This window comes from Eumetopias jubatus, unplaced genomic scaffold (assembly GCF_037043125.1).
Source record: "Eumetopias jubatus isolate StellerSeaLion01/CBP00866 unplaced genomic scaffold, mEumJub1_p1.0 scaffold_4, whole genome shotgun sequence".
Lineage (NCBI taxonomy): Eukaryota > Metazoa > Chordata > Mammalia > Carnivora > Otariidae > Eumetopias > Eumetopias jubatus.
The window spans coordinates 28,802,729-28,809,572 of record NW_028274810.1 but is presented as its reverse complement, the minus strand read 5'-3'; the positions used below and the strand labels follow the sequence as shown (position 1 = coordinate 28,809,572).

General features: G+C 40.2%; 1 pseudogene; it reads right to left on the bottom strand.

The window, feature by feature from the left end:
• Positions 1-816: 816 nt before the first annotated feature.
• On the bottom strand, positions 817-3,209 carry LOC114196858 (eukaryotic translation initiation factor 2-alpha kinase 1 pseudogene; annotated as a pseudogene).
• Between the last annotated feature and the right edge of the window lie 3,635 nt (positions 3,210-6,844).

The window sequence follows — 6,844 nt, the reverse complement described above, 5'->3', positions numbered from 1 at the left end:
TTGTTTTTACATTTAATAATCTATGTAGATTAGCAGCAGATTTCTATTATTAACATTTTTACTAATTTTAAGAATCTTAGGCCCAGAAGATATTTTTATCATTTGGTATATAGTACCTGACTTTTTCCTTTATTGTTATTTCAGGAAATGTGGTTTTACTTGTACTTTTGTAATTTACAGTCCTAGGATCTAGGCATAACAAAGCTCATTAAGCAGTGTTTTACTTTTATTTTTTAACATTTAAAAGTCACTATACTGTCCGTTGAGATTTTTAAAATCTTGTGGAGATAGAAACAAATCTTTAGGGTTCTTGAGAAATAAGGTTATTGTTTAGTAAATATTTTCCCCACTTCCTTGAATACATATCTTTTTCAGTAGCCTATCAAATTGATAAATGCTGAAAAGTTACCAATTTTTAAAAACTGCATATACCATCCATCTAGAAGAGTATATAAGTGAGGGTTTTGACAAATTAAACGTAGTCCTATCACTGACCCTGAGATCAACATACAGCTGTACGAACACCCCAGAAGCCCCTCTTGCCCCTATTTTAACGCTACCTTCTTCCTCCCCAGAAGTAACTACTGTTGTTTTCTAAAACCATAGATTAGTTTTGTCTTTTATTTTGTGTAGATGCAATCATAAATAATACACTTTTTAAAAACTTTTACAACTTCACTTTAATAAGTCTTATACAGGCTTACTAAAGAAAAGTATTATACCCTTTATACCATAATAAAAATTGAAAATTTACATTCCAGCTGACTAGCTTAAAGAGTTTGAGACCACTTCCACATTTATAGAGCCTAATTAAGGCTAGAAAGGCACATTCCTATCTTCCATTTCATATTTAACCCTTTTGTCCTGAGAAAGGAGGCTTAGCTGTTTCTTTCTTCAGTTTCTTTTTCTTGTTCTAGTATCTTTGTAGGGTGAGATTAACATTTCCAGAATTTTGGAAAAGTTCACTTTACAGCAGCTGAACAGAGCAGACAGTCTCTGAGTTGTATTCTTTCTGGTTAAGTGCTGGATACACTTGGCTTGTGTTTTACTGAGGGATTCAAGTATCTGACCAGTTCTTAAACCTGTTAAAACTTGTACTTGCTGTATTTCTGTTCCAAACGGCTGAAAGAGCTCCAGTAGGATCACACCCAAGCTATACATATCTGATATGCCGTCACACTCAGATCCTTCTAACTCTTCAGGTTAAGGGTACAGACAAGTACCTACTCTGGAAGTATGTGTTGGTGTTCTCTTGCCATGTCTATTGATCCAGTCTGTGTTCTTCTGTATGATGTCTGTGCAGGCCAGACCAAAGTCTCCTATTTTTACTTGCTGATCAGGGCCATGAGGAAAATATTTCTGGGCTTCAGATATATGTGTACTATTCTCATGTTATGAATATAAAATACACCTTCCTCCAATTCTTGAAAAATTTTTATTGCAACACTGGCCATAACATAAGGACATGCAGATTGGCCCCCACACTCCTGGCCCTGCTTGTTTCTCTCAGCTATCCAGTCTCACAGAGAGAGTCCCACAGCTGGATCTGGATGTGCAACATCAGGTGCACTCCATGAGATGATGTCTGCCCCAACAAGTTTTAAGTTTTCTTCAGAAGATTCCTCGATGGATGTGAAATTCTCTTCAAAGTCGCAATCATGCCTAAGTGGCCGCTGATGTTCAACAATCTGGAAGACAAATCAGCCAAGCCATTTTCTTGGAGTGAAAGGAATGATTCAAATTCACTGGCATCTTTTGTGACTAAATTGGTGATGTAGTTCATCAGTCTGTTAGTCTGATTTTCAATGCCAGATTCTTCTAAGAATTTTTCTTTTTCTAGGGTGAACTTGGTGAGGATAGTGGATGAGCTGTTACTTTAATCATTTTTAACATCATACTGATTTTTGTCATCCTCCTGGTTCCAACCTCACTTCCACAGATGGCAACTGAATAGAAATTCTACCTTGCATTCGGGCCACAGGAACATGTTCTATCCAAGCATTATGATGGCCCTACAAGTAGGATACCGAAGACCTGCCAATACCTTCACTCACCATAGTACCTTCAAGCAATGTTTAGTTGCACCCTTAATCAGGATTTTTTTAATTGTAAATTTTTAATTGCAAAACATTGACCATCTAATTTATTCCTGATCTTGTATACTCTTTCATATCTACCTTTTCCTAAGGTGGCAAGCTGTTGTAGTTCGTTTAAGTAACATGAAGTTTGTTTTTCAGAGCTACTTCCCTTGATCTGATCTTCTGGATGTGAGAATTATCATCTCAAGGATCCTGAGAGCTCTTTCTTTAGCTGACCTCATTAAATGAGCAATAGCTTGGGGCGCCTGGCTGGCTCAGTTGGTAGAGCATGTGACTCTTGATCTTGGGGTTGTGAGTTTACACCCCATGCTGGGTATAGAAATTACTTTAAAATATTTTTTTTTTAAGATTTGTTTATTTTAGAAAGCAAGAGAGAGCACACGAGTGGGAGTAGGGACAGAAAAAGAGGGAGAGAAGGTGGATGGGGGCTAGAAGAGGGCTGCCAGCATTCTGGGTGCCTCACAGCCCTGGGCCAGGAAGTCTATGACAGGTGCCATGCACAGGCATACCCTGTTCCATCGCCCTCTGCCTCACGCTCTAGGCTCTGGAGCTGCTCCCTAGCGTCATGGACTGCAGCCCTGCCTGCCTGCCAATCCAGTGCCACCTCACTCAGCACCCCAATGTACTCTTTTTTTTAAAGATTTTTTTTATTAGAGAGAGCACAAGCAGGGGGAGTGGGAGAGGGAGAAGCAGACTTCCCACTGAGCAGGGAGCCGGATGCGGGACTCTCTCCCAGGACCCTGAGATCATGCCTGAGCTGAAGGCAGATGCCTACCAACTGAGCCACCCAGGCACTGCCCACCCCCCCCACCGTGGTATACTATTTTATTTGATCATTGCTATATTTGTGAGTATACTGGTTTTCTGATGCCACTGTAACAAATTACCACAAACTTAGTGACTTAAAACAACACAAATTCATTCTCTTTAGTCCTGGAGATCAGAAGTCCCAAACTATTTTTATTAGGCCAAAGTCAAGCTATCAGCAGGGTTGGTTCCTGAATCTGAAGGTTGTGAATGGAACATCTGTTTCCTTGCCTTTTTTCAGCTTCCAGTGGCTCCCTGTAGTTTTTGTGGCCCCTTACCTGGTATTAAAGCCTCTGCTTTCATCATCACATCACTTTTTCTGTAGTCTAATCTTCCTCTGCCTCTACCTTTAGGGCCCACCTGGATAATCCAGGATAATCTCATTTCAAGATCCTTAATTTAATCACACCAGCAAAGCCTCTTTTGCCACATAAGATAACATTCACAGGTTCCCTGGAGTTAGATCCTAGATTTCTTTGGAGGCCGTTATTCAACTTGCTAGAGTGAGATTTACTCAGAATGTATGTGTTTATAGTCATTCATTCTCATTGCTGAATAGTATTTCATTAGTTTAACCATTTTTATTATATCCAAAATTTTTCCATTCTACCATTGATGGGTATTTGAGGAATTTCTAGTTCCTGGCTATTATGAATAATGCTGTGGAGAACATTCTTATACATGTCTTTTGGTGACTGTATATATGCACTTCTGTTGAATATATACCTGGGAGTGGAATTGCTGGGTCATGGGGTGTGCACATATTTGGTTTTAGTATGTATGTCAGTTTTCCAAAAGCTTACTAGATGGCACTATTTTAATATGTACCATTATAATGAATTACTCTAAAGGTCTAGAGGCCTGACAATGTTAGTGAATTTCTCAGAATACCTAAATTTTACCAAATGAGTTATATTTGCTACAGCAGGTCTGTTGTTATTTAATATCACACAGGATGAAAATAAAAGCAAAAGTATTTGTTCTTATTATAGACACAGTAGTATTGTGCACTCAGATTATTGCTCCTCAGAAGAAATGCACGTTTTAGGTAATCATAAATAGTATGTTGAGTTTGTAAATAGAATGTTTAGTTATGGAAAATATATGATTTACATTTTTAATTGAATTAAAATGTTTTTGTTATAACCTTTTTTGGAAATAGAGATATTTCCTCATACCCAAATGGCCACGAGGAAGAATTATCTAATCCAGATGGCATAGACTGCCTCCCACTGGGCTTCACTTGGATTGTGTTTGTTTCTTTTCTTCTCCTCTGTCCCCAACGCCTTGGCCCCCTCTACTTTTTACCTTGCCCCACGGCATAGAATATCATGGGTAGGATTGGCCAGGGTGAAGAGAGTGACTGCATAAATAGCATCCTTTCACCTATCCCCCCAAGCATCACCACTGATCCTTCTTCTATTTCCTCAAAATAAAAGGTCTACTCTTACATATGTACTTAAATTTGCTTTTTCCCTATACAAGATATGAGTGAAAAGAGAAGGTAGGGAAGCAAAGAAGGCAACTTATAACTTATAATCAATTTCTACCAGAAATCAAGCAACTTAGTAGAACCTTAGAATTTCTTAATTTTTTAGAACTTCTTAGGATTTCTCAACCTCAGCGTTATTGGCATTTGGGGTCAGTTAATTCTTTGTTATGAGAGGCTGTCCTGTGTGTTGTGAGTTTAGCAGCATCCCTGGCTTCTATGTATGTACTGGGTGCCAGTAGCGCCCCCCCACCATTTGTTTTTTTTTTTTAAGAGTTTATTTATTTATTTGATAGAGAGATAGCGAGAGCAGGAACACAAGCAGGGGGAGTGGGAGAGGGGGAAGCAGGCCTCCCGCTGAGCAGGAAGCCCGATGTGGGACTCGATCCCAGGACCCTGGGATCATGACCTGAGCCGAAGGCAGACGCTTAATGACTGAGCCACCCAGGCGCCCACCCCCCACCATTTGTAACAAGCCCAAAATGCCTCCAGACATCCCTAGATGTCTTGGGAGGGGGAACAAAATCACCCCTTGTTGAGAACCTTGCAACATCTAGGTTTTTACTTTTAGGATAGGGTACTGGGGAAAGACTGAAATTGAACCTCTGTTTGGAAGCAACACATGGTGTAAATCAATAAGACAAAAAGAAGCAAGGTGATTTGGAGAGAATAGACCCAGGATTAAAATATATTTTAAGGAAAGTAAAATCTTAAAGGTGGCTCTGACTTCACATCTCTAGATCTCTGTACCCCCTAGAAAGCTGGTCCAGTTCTTAAAAAACTACCTGCTTGGGGTGCCTGGATGGCTCAGTCGGTTAAGTGTCTGCCTTCAGCTCAGGTCATGATCTCAGGGTCCTGGGATAGAGTCCCATATTGGGCTCCTTGCTCAGTGGGGAGCCTGCTTCTCCTTCTCCCCCTGCTCATGAGCTCTCTCTCTCTCTCTCACTCACTCTTTCTCTCAAATAAATAAATAAAATCTTAAAAAAAAATTTTTTTTTAAATCTACCTGCTCATTGCTTTTCACCCGGAGATCCTAGCCAAACCCAGTTTAAGATAGATCAGGTATACTGTCTCATTGCAGTGTATATCTTTTAACAAGTATTTTTAAAATTGCTTTTATTTTTTTATTTTTAATTTTTTTAAAGATTTTATTTATTTTTTTGACAGAGAGAGACACAGAGCAAGAGGGGACACAAGCAGGGGGAGTGGGAGAGGGAGAAGCAGGCTTCGCATCGAGCAGGGAGCCCAATGTGGGGCTCGATTCCAGGACCCTGGGATCATGACCTGAGCCGAAGGCAGATGGCGTAACAACTGAGCCACCCAGGCACCCCTTAATTGCTTTTATTGTGGTTAAATATACATATAAAACGCGCTTTTATTGTGGTGAAATATACATATAAAACGTACCATTTTAATCATTTTAAGTGTTCAGTTCAGTGACATTAAGGACATTGATAATTGTTGTACAACCATCACTATCTCCAGAACGTTTTTATTATCCCACACTAAAATACTGTACCCATTAAACAGTAATTCCCCATTCTTCTCTCCCTGCAGCCACTGGTAACCACGGTTTTGCTTTCTGTTTCTAATGAATTCAATGATTCTAGGTACCTCATATAAGTGGAATCAAACGGTATTTGCCCTTTTGTGTCTGATTTATTTCACTTAGCATCATGCTTTGAAGGTTCATGTTGTAACATGTATCAGAACTTCATTCCTTTTACAGCTGAATAATATTCCATTGTGTATATATGTCACATTTGTTTATTCATCTATTGATGAATGGGTAGCTTCCACTTTTTGGCTATTGTGAATAATGCTGCTAGGGACATAAGTGTACAAATATCTGCTTCCTAACAAGCATGTTTTTTTGAGTGTACAGATTTGTATTTTGAGAATTGAAACAAGAAGTATAGTACAAATGCACATATAAAGATAGTTTATAATATATGATAAATATGACATGAAGGGGACACTTTTGTACTAGATCTTTACCTGTGTTACTTCATTTTCTCATCCCCTCTGAGAGTTAGTTCTTTTTTTTTCTTTTTAAAGATTTTATTTATTTATTGGACAGAGACACAGTGAGAGAGGGAACACAAGCAGGGGGAGTGGGAGAGGGAGGAGCAGGCTTCCCATAGAGCAGGGAGCCCGATGTGGGACTCGATCCCAGGACCCTGGGATCATGACCTGAGCCGAAGGCAGATGCTTAACAACTGAGCCACCCAGGTGCCCCCTCTGAGAGTTAGTTCTTGGTAGTCCAGGGTGGCGGACTGGTAACCCAGGTGTACCATCAAAAGTAATAGATACAGGGGCGCCTGGGTGGCTCAGTCGTTAAGCGTCTGCCTTCGGCTCAGGTCATGATCCCAGGGTCCTGGGATCGAGCCCCACATCGGGCTCCCTGCTCAGCGGGAAGCCTGCTTCTCCCTCTCCCACTCCCCCTGCT